The sequence below is a fragment of the Mirounga leonina genome, unplaced genomic scaffold, assembly GCF_011800145.1.
Source record: "Mirounga leonina isolate KUSES-001 unplaced genomic scaffold, KU_Mleo_1.0 Mir_166, whole genome shotgun sequence".
Lineage (NCBI taxonomy): Eukaryota > Metazoa > Chordata > Mammalia > Carnivora > Phocidae > Mirounga > Mirounga leonina.
The window spans coordinates 3,909,651-3,924,972 of record NW_023270418.1 but is presented as its reverse complement, the minus strand read 5'-3'; the positions used below and the strand labels follow the sequence as shown (position 1 = coordinate 3,924,972).

General features: G+C 37.1%; 1 long non-coding RNA gene across 2 annotated transcripts in view; it reads right to left on the bottom strand.

Moving 5' to 3' along the window:
- The window catches only part of LOC118015700, a 238,291-nt gene that overhangs the window by 65,939 nt on the left and 157,030 nt on the right, over positions 1-15,322 (bottom strand). For both annotated transcript variants that reach the window (XR_004680683.1, XR_004680684.1), the window contains exon 3: positions 6,040-6,143. This is a non-coding gene — a long non-coding RNA (uncharacterized LOC118015700). The remainder of the gene's footprint in view (positions 1-6,039; positions 6,144-15,322) is intronic.

The window sequence follows — 15,322 nt, the reverse complement described above, 5'->3', positions numbered from 1 at the left end:
GCACAATCATGCAGCGGTTTGCAGTTTATGGCAACGCAGAGCAGAAAACTGGTGCCTAAACTCGCTGTTCAGCTGACTTCCCTGCTTTGATGCCTGGGAACTCTGCTGCACTCAGGAACTCCTGCTCTTCTTGTGACCCTGGGGATCCTGAGACCACACTATCCCACTTGGGATTCCACCCCACTTTGCCATCTGAGCACCTTTAAGCCAGGGGCATCCCCCACTGTAGCAGACTTCTAAAAGTTCCATTTTGCACTCCACCGCTGATAATACTTTGCAGTAGCCTCCTTAAGCAGGCTCCCTCCCCTTGTATATATATCCTCCAATATACAGCCCCTGATTCAAGTCTCTGCACCTCCTACCTTCCAAAGAGTGGTCACTTTTCTATTTGTAGAATTGCAGCATTTCTTTTTCTCAGATCTCTGATTGATTTTGCCGGTGTTCAGAAACATTTGATAATTATCTAGCTGAACTCCAGGGACCAGATGAATTTAGTGTCCCCCTACTCCTCTGCCATCTTAACTCCTCCCAGGCTGATTATTTTAAAAGAAGTAACAAATTATACTAGTTTCTGTTCCATGTTGCAAATGGCCATTCTTCTCTTACACTAGTCTTGGCCTTGAAGGGATATCAAAGCTAGTACCCCTGGTTTAGGCTAACACAGCATGATTTAATGTTAAGACCTTGGCTCTGGGCTTGGACTTGGGCCTACATCCCAGCTCTCATATTTATTGTCTGTGTTCCCTTCTTTAACACTCTTCTACATTTGTAAAATGGCAATATTAATACAGGTTGACTCAAAGTTTTTGTGAGAGTGAATTAAAAACATGCATTAAAGGGCTTACCGTAATCCTTGACAGGGATTGGTACTCAAAAATATTAGCTACTATCATTGTCTGGCAGTTGCACATAATCATGTTAATTAGGATTTTAATTTCTCCTCTAGTTTCATAGCTATTATACCACACAACTCTTTCTACAGCACACAGTTACTTGTTTCTTCCATGATTAGTGAATTTGAGATGATTGGGTGATTTATTAAATTATTAAGCACAAAATAAGAGATTCATTATTATAGCTTCCCACCTTTCAAAAACACTTATATAAATAGTCTAAGACAAACAGTAGTTTCTTTGTAAACATGCTAAAGGCTACAAAAGTAATAAATCCCAAACAAAACCCCTCAGGCCACTTCCTCCCATGTTTATTATGTATCTAGTTCTTTCTTAGTTTTAACTGAAATTCTTGTTTTAATTTGACCTTTCTCCACCCCACTTCTTTTCTTCCTCTTTTTTATTTCTGTTTTTTCATGGACTTGGAAAATAAATACTTTGATGTTTAGGGGAAAAAAAGTGAAGTTAATTATCTTGAGTACTAATTGTATCACTTCGTAAAATGCTATTTGCTAAGTCAAATGATGTAAATTGTTTCTATCATTTCTTTATAAGGTTTTATTTCCATTGCTATCATTCATTCCTAAAGTTTTCCAGTTTCACTTCATCCTTTTATTTTTATTTTTTTATTTTATTTTTTTTTTTCAAAGATTCATTTATTTATTTTAGAGATAGCATGCAAACAGAGTGGAGGGGCAGAGGGAGAGGGAGAGAGAAACTCAAGAGGACTCCCTGCTGAGCATGGAGCCTGATGCCAGGGATCCCAAGATCTGATCTCACGACCTGAGCTGAAACCAAGAGTCAAATGCTTAACTGACTGAGCCACCCAGGTGCTCCTTATTTTCATTTTATTTTATTTTTTTAATTATTCATTTATTTATTTGAGAGATGTGGGGAGAGGGGCAGAGGGATAAGGAAAGAGTCTTAAGCAGATGCTTCGCTGAGCATGGTGCCCGACACGGGGTTTGATCTCATAATTCTGAGATCACTACCTGAGCCAAAAACAAGAGTCCAACGATTAGCCAACTGTGCCACCCAGTCACCCCTCACTTCATCCTTTTAAACAAACATAGTCAAAATAGGACCCAGAGTTCTAATGGAATGAGAGTTTGAGCAATATGGAATGGAAGGAAAGACAAATTTTCAGACCCTTATGTATTCGAGTCTTCCTTACTTTACTTGATTTTGACACTCATGGCCCTACTTGTTTTTCTTTTGATTCCTTTAGTAGATTCTGTCTTATTGGCATTGTTGCTTACTCTTTTCGAGTTTATTATTCTATCTCTGTAATGTGGGTGACTTATTTTGATCTTCTAATAGTGAATTCACTTAATTTTACCGTTTCCTCAGACTTGATTGTTTTGGTCTTGATTCCCCCTCACACAGTATCATCAAGGATTTTGGATTAAGAAATGTCTGAAGAGAGTTGACTCCTAAGATATATCTAACTAGGTAACAGCTATTATGTATTGAGTGTTGATTTTGTGCCAGACACTTTGTAGTAATGATCTCATTTAATCCACATAAGAAAGAAGTGGATATTATCCCCATTATTCAAATGAGGGAAATAAGGCCAAGGATTACATGTGTAGTGAGCAAAAAAGTGGCCTTGGAGATCATGTCTTTTTTTTTTTTTTGACACAAACCATTTTTCTAAATACCAAGGAACATTTCTGCCCTCTCATCCTCCTTTTGCTCCTTTCCCTTACTACCTTTCTCCTCTTTTATTCTCTTTCCACCTCCAGACCCCTGTATGTTTCCTTTTACTTTTTCCTTATATTATTCAAGGGCTAGAAGAGTCAAAGATGAGTTGGGTCAGGACCTTAAACCCAAGTAATTCCTAGACTAAAGCTTCATTTTATCACAGTACCATATACATATGTGACATTCACTAAATATTTTTAAATGAAACAATGAATAAAAGAAATCAATTTCTAATGTCACCAAGATGGTGGAGTAGGAGATCCCAGCCTCCATCTCCCCACAATGATCAACAATTAAATAGCAATCTATGAACAGAAACAGTTCTAGAAGAGCTGTGTAGTCCCTTTAAGAACTTCAGCAACACAGGAAAACAAAAACTTGAGAGTAACTGCATAAGAAGGAAAAGAAAAACAGGTTCACTTGCCTACATTATCTCATCCCTGAAACAAGCATTGTTCAATGCCAAAGGGAACTCTCCAGCTAGAAAGAGCTGTTCTCAGCAGGAAAGGGAGAGCAGAGTGAACAATCAAGTTCTCCACCCTTTTAGAGCACCCCACAAAGGACCTACTTCAATTTCACCCCACCCAGAGACCAACCAACCTCAGATGTATAGAATCTTGGGAATAAGAAAGAAAAACAGGGGCTACTGGTATCAGCCACACAGTGGGAGCTACCTCTGTTCCCAGCGACCTGCTCTGCAAACAATCCCAGCAGCTTTCACCAGGTCGAAGAAACCCATTTCCCTGCAGATTTCACCAGTCTTTGCCCTGCAGGTACTTGTCCTTGCTGTTGCCACCTGCCTCCGTCCCTTCTGCTACCCCACTCCCAGACCAGGACCCTTACTGGCAGCCAGCCCAGGCCTCTGCAGCTGTGCCACTGCTAGAAAGCAGCCTGATACAGTAGACACACTTGATATAATGGAAATACAAAGGATCACGAGAAGGTGGAACAATTACACACCAACAAAGTGGACAACCCAGAAGAAACGGATGAACTCCTGGAAACATACAACCCAAGACAGAAACGTGAAGAAATAAAAAAATCTGAAAGACCAATAACAAGTAAGGAGATTGAATCAGTAATCAAAAACCACTCACCAAAAAAAAAGGCTGAGAAACAGACGACTTCACTGGTGAATTCTGTCAAACATTTAGGGAGAATTCTGCTCAAACTCTCCCAAAAATAGAAGAGGAAGGAAAACTCATAAACTCATTTTATGAGGCTGGCATTACCTCAGTACCGAAGCCAGATGAAGATCTTATGAGAAAATAAAACCACAGGCCACTATCCCTGATGAATATAGGTGCAAAAATTCTCAACAAAATACTAGCAAATTAAATTCAACAGCATATTGAAAGAATCAAACAAAATGGTCAAGTAGAATTTATCCCTAGAAATAAGCATGGTTCAACATATTTTCCCAGATTATATAAGATTTTATGGTTGTTGATTTTTATTTCTTCAAGTTGATAGACTACTTAACCTCTGAAAATCACTAGTAAATTTACTGTGGTAATTGTCCAAGTCACTGTTTATCTGGGGGTGCCTGTTTGGCTCAGTCAGTAGAGCATACAACTCCTTTTTTTTTTTTTTTTTAATTTTATTTATTTATTTGACACAGACAGAGATAGCGAGAGCAGGAACACAAGCAGCGGGAGTGGGAGAGGGAGAAGCAGGCTTCCCGCCGAGGAGGGAGCCCAATGTGGGACTTGATCCCAGGACCCTGGGATCATGACCTGAGCCGAAGGCAGACACTTAACGACTGAGCCACCCAGGCGCCCCGAGCATACAACTCTTGATCTCTCGGGGTCACGAGTTTAAGCCCCATGTTGGGCATAAAGCTTACTTTAAAAAAAAGTCACTGTTTATCTGAATAAATGTAACTATTTTCTAACTTGACATCACTTATGCAGTTGTAGAATCTTGTTTATAAGCAAACTATTATGACTTTATTTATTAATAAGGTAAGGAAGCCCAGATTGCACTGCTTATTTTATTTTTCATTTTCTCCATGGGAACTTCAATGCATCTAGCTTAAAACAAACTTTTTTTTTTTTTTGCCTTATTTTGAGATGAACAAGAATATACACTTGGGGGACTTCTCAGTATCATAAATTCAGAAACGTTTTGGGAAAAAATTGATCTTCTGAATAAATGCATCATATATCTTGCAAAAATACTCAGAAAAACAAATGTGCCTTGTCCATTCTATAATCCAAGATTACTTGTATTGGTAAAGCTAAAAATCAAAACATGTGGGGATTCAAGATTAGACCCATCTTCAATTAGGTTTTAAAATATTCTATTGCTGATTTGTTCTTTCAGTGGTAATACACTAAGTGGAAGACATAAAATATAAATACATATGTACGAAGTTTCTTCCGACTTCAAACCACCTACTTCCATTCTACATGGCAATATTATCAACATAGTATTCTTCTTTCTTCTGGCAGATTTCCTCATTGCCTACCATTGTCAGACCTGGAATCTAAGGCTTGTCATCATTTATATTTAATACAGCATAGAATTACTGCAATATATTCTCTGTCTGTGATTCTATTGTTGATTTGGTTGCTTAGTGACTAGCCTTATATCATGCTTGAGCACATTTTATACCTTGGAAATTGTGGTGGATAACTTGACTGGGATAAGGCAACAGACTATACTGTCTCCTTCAATAAACCGAATGTCAAGAGAATACAAATATTATTTGTGAAGAATATGAGCTCAATGACTTGACACTATTCTATCAAGTACCCAGACTGATCACAAGTGGATTGGAATTAATAAAAGTAATTTAAGCAGCTATTGGTAAGTATCTTGTCATCTTCTCTCTTGGAATATGGACATCTTTGCCTAGCAAGGATGGTTAACTTTTGCCTCTGTCACTGGGAACACCAGGGGTGGGGCAACTGACTTGTTCCATTCTGAATAGTCTTTGTGCAAACAGGGTGTGCTGGTCCCTAGAAGGACTTCCCCACCAATAGTCTACTTGGATCTTGTTCACTATTTAAGAACCAATGCATGTCCCTTCCCCACTTTATTTCTATCCCCAACCACATTGTTATCTAGTAGTCAACACCATGAAATTATTGGTATTTGGCAATTTTTACATAAGTAATGGAAATTTTATATGGTTCAGTCTAATATATTTGTGATATATTGGTATTCCAGATAATGTTCCAGATGGATTCAAGAGATTTGAGATTATTTTGGAAAACTCTTAAACATAACAACAAGAACAAAATAAAATTCTGATAACAACAGTGTGTGTGTGTAGTTATCACAGCATATGGAATAATGTAGAAATGTGGGAAGGGGAAGAACAAGACCAGCTGTTTTCTAACACACCCACAGTGATGTATTTTACAATTTTAATACTATTTTCACATATAAAATTTCCACGAGTTCATTCAAAATAGAAGCCTTTGTGGTTACTTACTTTGCATTTTCCATGAGGCCTTGGTGATGGCTTCATTCAAATGGCAGTACAGCATTTTGCCTTTTTCATGCCTGTTACAAGATCATTGAAGTCAGCTACGGAAGCTGGAAAACATAAGTCATATTTCTGGTTATTCTACAACCATATAAAACCTTGCAATTTCTTTCACAAGAGAGCCTAACACCCAGTATGAGTGTCATCTTGTGGAATGATTCAAATTGTTTGTGTTAGAATTGGCCACTTTAATCATCGTTGTCTTTATGTAGGCTGTTGATATTTTTGTGTGTCCATGGGGAGTTTGGGAATAGGGAATTAATACTATCAAAGGGTTGGGGGAGAAGAAATGCTGTGATGTGAATTCTTAAATCTCTGTGTATGGGGTTTTTCTGTTTGGTCACTGATCCACAGTCATTTGTAGATTCATTACTTCTCAACTTCAATCATCTTCTTTGAGAGTTGTCACTCTCTTCTTTTTATAAAACTAGGAAAATATGTAGAAGCGAGGATTCTAGAGCTTCAAGAGACCTGCCAGAACAATAGCTTGGCCAATTTTGAGAGTACATAAAGTACTTTTTTTTTTTAAGATTTTTATTTATTTATTTATTTGAGAGTGAGAGAATGAGAGAGAATACCTGAGAGGGGATAGGGTCAGAGGACGAAGCAGACTCCCTGCCGAGCAGGAAGCCCGATGCGGGACTCGATCCAGGGACTCCAGGATCATGACCTGAGCCGAAGGCAGTCGCTTAACCAACTGAGCCACCCAGGCGCCCCATAAAGTACATTTTGAGGCAGGATTTTTTTCTAGAGATCACCCTACTGAGTAGGTTAATAGTAAGAATTAGAGTTACCACAGCCAAATGCATAAATGTCCTACTATTCAGCATCCATGTGTCTTATAGGACACTAGTAAAAGCAGCAGTAATAAAATAGCAGTTATACTTTATTGAATCATCACTCTGTAGTTTATGTGTATTACTGATGTTCACTACAAAAGAAATGTTATATCATGCCCATTTTATAGAAGAGAAACTTGAGAACCAGAGTAGTTAGGAAACTCATCCAATGTCACCATAGTAAATGGTAGAGCCAGGATTGATATCTAGGTCTGTTTCACTCCAATGTCTAAGCTTTTAATTATCATATTATGCTGACTGATCTGATGATGACTTCATGTTAGCAGACTATACCTCCCTACTCCTGAGACACAGGATTTGGCTATATGATGAGATTTGCCCAAGGGGGCATTAACAGAGACATGTGAGCAGAGGCTTGAAATATACTGCACTATTGGTCTTGTTCTCCTGACTTTTATTCTAAGAACATGCTTCAGGCAGCTGCTGGTCTAAGTATAAGACATATACAGAAGACAGAGAATTGACCTACGACTTTGAGCCAAGCACATCCTGAGCCTAGCCTAGTTCGGCAGAATGAGCTGACCTACAGACGCATATGTAAGAATAAATTATTGATGTTTTGTCCCTGAGTTGTAGAGTATTTCTATTAACCAAATAGTTCATAAATTAATCAGCAGGAAATGTTGAATACCTATCTTCTATCAAAATTTACCTCAAAAACGAAATTTTGCATCAACTCTCTAATAATGACAATTCTTCTCTATATGAAAACTGAGACAGTCAGTAATAATAAATTTTTAGAATTATGACACTACTTGGCATCACAACTGTCCACTTTAAAATTTAAAGAGAAAAGACATTGCCAGGCTAACAAAGGCAGTTTACTTTTGAGTAGAAAAGTTTGAGTGATGAGAAAATCAGGCATAAACAAAATTGGAGGAAGAGGTGATTTTTTAAATACAGCATATATTGGCAAGAGTTCTAAAATTGGAAACTATTCCAGTAATGGCCTAAATGACCTTGAGTAACTCACTGAACATCTTTGTTTTCAATTATCCTTGTGTATAACATGAATAGATTAGAATAGACATTCTCCTGTGCCCTTTGATGTTGTAAAATTCTGACCAATTTCCAGAATGTAAATAAGAACTAACAAGAATGAGCTCCTACTCTCAGGGTGAAGCTATCAGAAGTAGATGGTACTAGTAAAAAGATCCCTGTCAATGGCCAAAAACAGAAGTTAGGCAAGATCCCAAAGCTTTATTCTTCAATGAAGACTACAGGGTGATTCCTATTGGAAACAGAATGAGAACTTGCTTATATACTTGTTTGATATAATCTGCCTTCCAAAATTCATTAATTAATATGGTGGCAAAACTCTTCTTTGAATACAAAAGCCAAGGTTCAGTATCTAAAATTGCCTAATACTTTGATACAATAATTCTTCTCTACCACGTTTTTCTTATTTTATACTTGTAAACTAGTTGAACAGTGGGTCACAAAGACTGGGATACTTTTTGCTCTCTGAAAACATAGCCATAATTCCCAAATAATATTGTCCTTCTTTGTAAGACAAATTACCAAGGCAATAGGTCAAAGATCTCATATCTATAAATTTGTGAGGCAGGCAGGGCAAGATAATATTACCCTCAGAAGAGAAAAGTAGCTTACTTTCAGCCCTATCTCATACCCCTACTATGGCTGTACCTTCCCCATTACTTCCATTCATGCCTACTTTTATTTTTTTTCTTAAGATTTTATTTATTTATTTATTTATTTATTTATTTAGTTAGTTAGTTAGTTAGTTAGTTAGTTACATACTTACTTACTTACTTACTTATTTGAGAGAGAGAGCACAAGCCCGGGGCAGGGGGGTGTGGAGAGGAGCAGAGGCAGAGGGAGAAGCAGACACCCTGTTAAGCAGGGAGCCTGACGCTGGGCTCAATCCCAGGACCCTGAGATCATGACCTGAGCCAAAGGCAGACACTTAACCGACTGAGCCACCCAGGCACCCCCATACCTACCTTCAAAGTCACAGCTCAAATACCACCTCCTCCAAGGATCTGCTGTGATTGTTTCAGCTTATTAATCACCATTTTGATATTAAGTAATGTTATATTTATTTAATAGCACACAACTATGTAGTTTAATTATGTATTACCACAACAGAGATGACCATGAATTCCCCAAATACCATTCTTTCTTCGTTCAGCCTTCCAAATAGTGGAACTATGTGACTGAGATCTAACCAATTTTTTAAAAGATTTTTTATTTTTAAGTAATCTCTACACCCAACATGGGGCTCAAACTCAAAACCCTAAGATCAAGAGTTGCATGCTCTACTGACTGAGCTAGCCAGGTGCCCCGAGATCTAACCAACTGTACGTGAATGGAAATGTGTAGGCACTTCCAAGCCTGGTTCATAAAGAACTCACATGTGACCCTCCACATTCTTTCCACTTTCTCTTGATATAGGTGGACACTATACCTTTGAAACTCACGTGTTGAGGATGGCAGAGCCACAGGGTAGAAAAATATACGGTTCCATAAATTATGACAGAGAGAATAGCCACCTGCAAATCAGAAGGGCATCCAGTTTTCCATTTTAGACTTTATGTGAGTAAGAAATAATCATCTACTGTGTAATGTCACTGTGATTTCACATTTTATCATTTTATCTAGCACTACAGTGAGTAGTATAAAATTGAGTACTTTGGAATGGGATTCTACTTTAACAATGAACTAAAATATTTGCCTTTTTTTAAGTGTTTAATATGTGTGTGTGATGAAGAACAAGGTAGAATATGGGAGAAACTATGCTTTGGGGAAATATTTGGTAAAGCAGATACTTTTGCTTACATGGAATGTAGATAACAGGTTCTCAGTGAGCCATGATTCTAGATGAAATTTTTGGAAAGAGTGAGAATTTTGTATATGTTGGTTATTTTGCCTGACTGTAGCAAGAAAAGAACTGGCCAATGTTTTGTAGGTTTTCAAGCAAAGGTCAAAGGGAATTGAGAGAAATCAGAGATAAAGGGTCATATGGGTTCAGGAAAAAAAAAAAAGGGAGCCCTGAATATTGAATAATATACAATAAGAATAAAAAGACATTGAGATACAAAGTCCCAGTAAAAATTCTTAGTTGAACAAAATGTTCCAGCCTTGAGGTAAATAAATCCCAGAATAAGGGGATACCCTCCCACCAACTGTATTGGTGGAAAGCTTAAGATAAATTATAGAAACATTGAAAAGAACTTGTTCTACCAAAAGGGCAGAACCTTTAATGGTATTTAATTGCTTTAAATGATGAAGTAGCACAAGCTTCTAATAACAATAATGTCAGAGTGAATCAAAAAGCAGTCATTTTTCAATTATAGTGAGAGCACTATATAGTGCTAATGTTAATTCTCTCCACAGTTGTTCTGGGAAAACTCTCTAAACTTCTAAAATTATAGTGCCAAACTTCTACTTTTCCTTGCCTACCACCCCATCATTTCTTTATCACAAGTGACTTCATGATTACCAATTTTGATGGCATTTTCAATAATTTAGTTAAGTAGATATATTTTTTTAGCATCTCCCCTGTGCTGGGCACTGTGAATAGAGAGATTAATGGAATATGGTTCCTATACGCAAGAATCTCCTATTCACGGGACATTGAATCAAAGTCAACTCTATAAAAACGCCCAACAAGAGTTACCACAGACAGATAGCAGCTACACTGTGCTGAGCATAGCATAATGTATAGGATTGTCAAATCACTATGTTGTACGACAGAAACTATATAACTAATGTAACGTGGTGTGCCAGCTATGCTTTAATTAAAAAATAGGAGTTGCCACAACAATAAAATTACTATGAGACTCTAGAAAAGGGGATCAAATGGACAAGGGATAATCTCAGAGGTTTTAATGAAGATTTGGAATTAAAGTTAGACATTAGAACCTACTGCTGCTAGCAGTTTGGCAGCAGGAATCACCTTGAAACCTTCTGCTTAAAAAAATCCCATAGAAATATTCTATAGCTTAAAAAAATCAGGTCACAGTCAAATCAACATCAGCCATTTATCAAAGGCAACTTATTTCCAGACATGTATTTGAGAATTTCACAATAAACACTTATTAGAAAACATCTTGGAATATGAAGGAAGATGGAAATATAGTATACAGGCAGGTTTTGCAAAGTGGATGATCAAAGAAATGCCTGATAGGACGTTTTACACGCAGATGTCAACATTTTATGATTATCTCTTACCCATAGATAGCCACCTGCTTGAGACCTCCAGCTTATGCATACTCCCAAATTCAGCTTCTAAAATTCTAGTGGCCTTATTATATATGGCCTTATATTAATTCCTTTTGGCTAGTAAATTAAGTAACACATGTCCACTGAGGTCAAACCTTTCACCAATGACAATTTAAAAGTTTTGTTCTGGGGTGCCTGGATGTTCTGGGGTGCCAGTTAAGCATCTGACTCCTGGTTTCGACTCAGGTTGTGATCTCAGTGTGGAGTCTGCTTGAGACTCACTCTCCCTCTCCCTTTGCCCCTTCCCTAACCTCTGCTCTCTTGCTCTAAAGTATATAAATGTTAAAAAAAAAAACCACGAAGTTTTGTTCTCACGGTGTCATCTCTAATTTAGATAGGATTGGAAAAGAGCATGGACTTCTGAACTCAAATACTATCTATGCAACTCACTAGGTTGTTTGACCTTAAACAAGTTATTTAACCTCTATCTTCTTATTTATTTATTTATTTTTAGATTTTTAGATTTTGTTTATTTGAGATAGAGCAAGAGAGAGAGCACCAGCAGGGCGGGGCTGGGGTGGCTGGCAGAAAGCCAACCAATCATGCTGAAATTCTTTTTCCCACATGTAAAATGAATTTAATTATAATATCCTGTTATTACTACTCCAGAGAGTTTCTTAAAGAATTAAATTAAATAAAAATAAAACTAATCTTTAAAGTTAAAAAAATACAATAAATGCTAATAATTAAAAGTATTTTATAACAACAGTGCTAGTAGTAATAATACTGTTTCTTGTAAACTTATGAACTTTCTTTAGGAATTCCCACTCTAGATTTTTTGGAGTGGCTGTGTTTACCTATTCTCAGAAGTAGGTTCGGATGCTAAGGTCCCCATCTCTCACCTGTGTAATTATTAAGTAAATCTGGAATAATTGGTGTGCCTACTTAATGTTGGCCATTTTGGGGGTCAAATTTGGATATTTATTTATTTCTGACAACGTGGATGTTATAAGAAGGAATGGATTCAGGTTTTGTGAGGCCTAAAGTTTATACAATTTGGGGCTCTTTTAAGAAAGAGAATAGACAATTATGAATACAAAATGAGATATACAAGTTAGTACACAATTAGAAAGAGAAAATAATTTAGAACAGATTTCAAATTAGAAAAGGCTAATATCACAAGTCACTGAAAACAAATAAAACATAATACTTTCATTAATTATCTGCCTGACATACCTTTATACTGTGTAAGTGTCTATAAGCCCTTTGATTGCCTCCTGGTATGAGTAAAATTTTATTATTTTCCTATAGAGATAATAAAAGAAAAATAGTGTCTTATCTTGCATGTTTTATTTGAATTTGTTTTTGTATTACTAATACTTCCAAAAGCATAATTCACCTTCTCAATTCATTATATGACAAAAAATTTACAGCCATATAATTTTAGGAAAGTCTATAGAAAATGTCTTAGTATATATGAGATATAAGATTTGGAAGAACTTTCTACAAACTAACTCTTGACTCTATGTATGCATCAGACTTTAGTTCTATTCTATTGTACACATACTTCCAGTGGGTAGAATAGGCTCATACTGTGCACCTTCATTTTAAATCACCGGTGGAGGGCGCCTGGGTGGCTCAGTTGGTTAAGCAACTGCCTTCGGCTCAGGTCATGATCCTGGAGTCTCGGAATCGAGTCCCACATCGGGCTCCCTGCTCAGAAGGGAGTCTGCTTCTCCCTCTAACCCTCCTCACTCTCATGCTCTCTGTCTCTCATTCTCTCTCTCGCAAATAAATAAAATCTTAAAAAAAAATTAAAAATCAATCAATCAATCAATCAATCACCGGTGGAGTTGATACAGAGCAGTTAAGGTATTCCTAGAAACCATTCATACCCTGGGCTGGGAATACCACTATTTCTGCATATAATTTTGAGCTACATAATTATATTTCACTAAACTCAATCTGAAAGTATCTCTCACTCACTTTCCTCTTAGCGAGATCACAAAATTCTCTACAGTTGCTCCAGCGCTCCCCAACATGAGGGGAACATGTGATAAGGCATGAGTTGGAGACAGTGGTCTACGTTGCATGTGGTTAAAGTATCTTATAAAAATGTATAGCCACTCTGGAAAACAGTTTGGCAGTTTCTTCTAAACTAAACATGCAATTATTAGATGACCTAGCAATTGTACTCTGGGGCATTTACACCAGAGAAATAAAAACTTACGTTCACATAAAAACCTGTCCATGAAGGTACATTACAGCTTCATTTGTAATAGCCAAAAAAGGGAAACCCAAATATCCTTCATTTGGTGAAACAAATTGAAGTAATCTTAATAATGTTAATAATATGGACTACTACTGTGGGTTGTAGATAAAATATTTTTATGTTCCTGCTGAGTTGGGCTTTCTGAATACATTTTACTGAAAATGTAAGATCTGGGGCTGAGCAAGCCATGAGAACTTAATTTACAACTGTCAAGACAGTGCGGGAAACCCAGGGAGACCTACCTAACTCCAGAGGTATTCATTTACATCTCAAAAGAAGATAAAGATGGGGATCTTGAAGGCATCTCTAGGTCATAAAAGTCAGAGACACCATATCTCTCTGCATTTGGAGAGATATATTTACATTACAAAAGCTAGAGGGAGAAACCAGGGACTTTTATGTCCCCTCTCCAAGGAGGAAAGATTTTTCTCTCTCCTTTTGGGAGGAAAGGGGGAGCCAGCTACCTCTTTCTCTTGTACATACACAGAGAAAATCTATTTTATTCCATTCTTCACCAGTGGTACAGACCTTTAAGTTTGTATGTATAGGAATTTCGACCTGACTTCTATCATGCTGTCTCAAGAATAAGAATTGGTGGGTGGCATCCACATCATCACTATTTGATTTTTAAGTGAATAACGTTAATCTGTCTCTGATCCAGAATACTTCATGTGCATATTCAGGACAAAAAGAATTATGATGAATACTAAAATCTCAACAACATTCATCAGTATGAAGGAATGAGCTGTTGATAATGCAACAACTTAGATGTATATTGAGGGAATTATGCTAAGTTTAAAAAGAAAAAGAAAGTGGATTCCACAGGTTACATACTGTATGATTCCATTCGTATAACAATCTTGAAATAACAATAGACACATCGAACAGATTAATGGTTCCCAGGAGTGGGTACGGAAGGGAAGTGGGTATTGTTATAAACTGCATCTTGACTGTGATGGTGAATACAGAAACCTACATGTGTGATAAAATTGCATAGAACTAAACTCATGCACGCGCGCACACACACACACACAAATGAACACATGTACAACTGGTAAAATTTGAATAAGATCGGTGTATTGATTGTATCAATGTCACATTCCTGGTTTTGGTGTTTTAGTATCACTTTGCAAGATGTTATCACTGGAGGAAACTGGGTGAAGGGAGCACAGGATCTCTCTGTATTATTTATTACAACTGCGTGTGAATCCATAATTAATCTCAAGTGAAAATTTCAGTAAAAATAACATGAGCATGCCTTGGAAGGCTGTGTCCCTGAAGTTCACGCTCAGGCACTTTTTGGTCATTGTTTATGAGCACTGAGCTGGAAGCACTGTGACCTATACTGGTCTGGTGTGACCTTTCAACCAGTGCAGATCTTAAATGTAGACTCCATGAGGGAAAGGAAATTGTGTTATTCATCACTCCATCCTCAGGAACTATTACTGTCTGGTATAAAGCAGATATTCCAGAGAATTAATGAGGTAAAAAAACAAAAAACAAAAACCAAAAAAACCCAAAACAAAACTACATGTATCCTGATTTTATCTCAACAGTGCCTGGCTATTTGGTTTTTACTTATTCGTACCATGCCATTGCACTGCTCTAAAATAATGCGTTCTTAAATGACTTATCACCAAATAAACGTGGGGAGTTCTAGGTATATGTGAAAGAGCTCCAGTCTGTCCCCAGTCCAGTGGTAAAGTACCTGTAAAACGAATTTCGTTTCAGACTTGGAAGAATGTCTCTGAGTAGACATATGGATCAATTCTTTGAGAATACCACCAGAGAATTAGCTGCTAAAATGTTATTTCTTTCTTTTCTTTCTTTTTCTTTCTTTCTCTTTCTTTTCTTTCCTTCTTTCTTTCCTTCCTTCCTTCCTTCCTTCCTTCCTTCCTTCCTTCCTTCCTTC